Raw genomic sequence first — 3336 nt, 5'->3', positions numbered from 1 at the left:
GTATGTAACATTCTATTTCTAACCTCCATACATTTGTATGAGAGGTTCTTCATATCTGAAATGCATTCTCCCAGAATGCAATTCCCTCTTCCAAAATCTCTTGATTCTCAGGGGGCGGCTAGATGGCTCAGTGGATTGAGAACCAGGCCTGGAGTTGGGAGGATCTGGGTTCAAATATGGCCCCAGACATGTCCTAGCTGTGTGACCCTGAGCAAATCATTTAAGCCCTTGCTCTTCTGTCTTAGAGTTGTTGCTAAGACAGAAAGAAAGGGTTTTGAAAGTCTATCTTAGGCAATATTTCTTGTTAGTGGCCTTTCCTGACCCCCTCCCATAATTATTAGTCCTCTCTCCCTCATGAAGTTACTTAGTATATACAGGCACTATTTTCTCTTGGTTCTTAAGCTCATTTGGTTGCTCCTTCAATAGATCATCATTCGTATCCCATTGCACTTTTTTAGTCATCTCATCAGCTTTCAAACGCTTACTTATATTTTCCATGCAAATAACTTACACATCTATGTTTCTAGCTCTATTCTTTCTTCTGAATTTTAGTCTTGGGTCTATCACAAATGGACTGTTGGGAATTTCCAACTAGGCATCCTGGAAACACCAAAAAACTTAGGAACTCTTCCCCTGCCCATGCACCATGAAATTCTCTAATTCTATCAAGGACACCAGGCAGTCAGATAACAAGCATTCATTAAGTGCTGTCCATGGTTCACTCAGTTCTTCAGTAATTAGACATAAGCATCCCAAAATGCACCACACTATGTAAACATGCAATAAAAACCACAGTTTATGGGAGAAATGGGGCTACAGGCACAAAGCTCAAAAACTTTATCACTGACACATTAAAATAAAAAGATGAGGGGCAGCTAGGTGGCTCAATGAATAGAGAACCAGACATAGAATTGGGAGGACCCGGGTTCAAATGTGGCCTCAGACATTCCCTAGCTGTGTGACCCTAGGCAAGTCACTTAACCCCCATTGCCTAGCCCTTACTGTTCTTCTGCCGTGGAACCAATACCTAGTATTGATTCTAAGAGAGGATAAGGATTAAAAAAAATAGAAATCTAATAAAAAACCTAAAAATAAAAAAAATTATACATATTAAATAGTTAAGAAATGCATAACTACTGTAATAAATTAGTATCCAGTCAGTTGGGCTACTACTGGCCTGCAGTTGAGTCCTGACTACATGTAAAATTGGGGGAAGTCACAACTCCTGGTCCCCCAGGCAGAGGGCAGGGCAGAAGACAGGGCTGTCCAGGGTAGAATGTGTACGTGTGTGTGCACACACTGTGGAGAGTCCGTGTGTGTATGTATTAAAGCCAGTCCTTCTCTGCTCACAGCTTTTAATGCATCGGAACATAGACAATATGCACGGCACCTTATCTCGACAGAGACCTGAAATGTGCTTTTGGAAATGAGTTGGGAAGGGCTGTAGCTGGTGAGTTATTGTAAAGTGGTTCAGTTTTTCAGACTTTCATGTTTCTCAAGGAAGAAATCAAGCAAACTCACAATTTCAGCTCTGCTCACAATATTCTCTCCTATATCCGTTATGTTGGAAAAATTATATTTTTGAAAAACTCTTTAGAGTGAAACTGACTGTACTATGTCTAGCGAACTAGCGTTTGTGGTATCATGGAAGGTGAAAACACTGTTTCTCCTCTCGAAGAGATGACATTTTAAATGGGGAGCAGAAACCTCATGTAAATCAATCTTGGTATTTTTATGATCAATGCAGAATACATAGAAGGTAATTTCAGATGGAAAATCAGCATAGGGGAGCCCCATAGGGGAGGGGAAAGCCCTACTGCAGAAGATGACATTTCAGTTTAAGTTTGAAGGAAGCCAGGAAGCCAGGGGGTTAAGGAGAGGAGGAAGAATATTTCAGTTTTGGAGGACAGACAATACAAAGGAATGGAGTCAGGAGATAGAGTGAGGTGCAAGGAAGGCTAATAAGAGGGCCATAACTTTCATGGATTCAACATGTAATAAAACTGATTTGATTTTTAAATTTTTTCCATGGTTTCATGATTCTTGTTCTCTCCCTTCTCTCTTTCCTCCCCCTCTCAGAGCGGACAAGCAATTCCATTGGGTTATACATATGGTATCACTCAAATCCTATTTCTATATTATTCATTTTTGTAATGAAGTAATCTTTTAAAGCCCAAACCTCAAATCATATACCCATATAAAAAGTGATAAATTATATGTTTTCTTCTGGATTTTGACTTCCACAGTTGCTCTTCAAACAATACTTCTGTTGCTGTATATAATGTTCTCTAGTTTGGCTCACTTCACTTCATAATTTTACTTCGATCTTTTTGTGGTTTTTAAAAATTAACGTTTTTGTCATTTCTTATGATGCAATAGTATTTCATCACAACTACATGCTATAACTTGCTTAGCCTTCCCCCAACTGATGGCATCCCCATAATTTCCAATTCTTTGTCCCCCACCACAAAGAGAGCTGCTGTAAATATTTTAAACTGTATAGGTTCTTTCTCATAAGTCCCTCAGAATTGTCCTGGACCACTGAATTATTTTTAGTAGCAAAGTCACATAAAATAAAACTGAAAAGGTAGCATAATGGTGGGGTTGACTGATATTTACTTAATTAGTCATCTTATCTCCCTTAAAATAAGTGATGAGATGCCCGATCAGTCAATATCAATCTTTAGATTAAGTATAAAAAAATCAATGTACAGGAATAAGATTTGGATAAGTTGAGAAAACCTGATCAAACCTCAGGATTCATCTACAAGTTATCAAGCTAGTTTATATCTGGAGTCATTTGAAGGGTTAGAATGAGTGTAACATTCCAGGAAATCTCCTGTGGAGGAACTGCCTAGGGGAAGGAGAGGCCTTAGTTTCAACCTTGTCCTGGGTCTATTTCCACCCCTTTTTGGCTAGGGATTTCCAACTCCACAAGGAACCCAGCAAAAAATACAAACAAAAACAAAGATGAAAACTACATCATGTCTAAAGAGGAACTTTTTGAGCACCCTATGAATGAGTGAAAAGGACACTTTGATCTAGGCGAAATGTGATGAGGCTTTGGGTGATTAGATTTAATTCAGCCATTTTTCACTGCCCATACTCCTAGAGGAATCATATATAGGTGAAAGAAGGAAGCAAAAAAGCCTTTACTAATTGCCTACTATGTACCATCATTCACAGTTGCTCTTCAAACAATACTTCTGTTGCTGTATATAATGTTCTCTAGGTTTTGCCCATTTTACTTCACAATTTCACTTGGATCTTTTCATGTTTTTTAAAAAAATAACTTGTTTGTAATTTCTTATGGTGCAATAGTATTCCATCACATCC

This window comes from Monodelphis domestica, chromosome 3 (genome assembly GCF_027887165.1).
Source record: "Monodelphis domestica isolate mMonDom1 chromosome 3, mMonDom1.pri, whole genome shotgun sequence".
Classification (NCBI taxonomy): domain Eukaryota; kingdom Metazoa; phylum Chordata; class Mammalia; order Didelphimorphia; family Didelphidae; genus Monodelphis; species Monodelphis domestica.
This window is presented reverse-complemented; position numbering follows the sequence as displayed.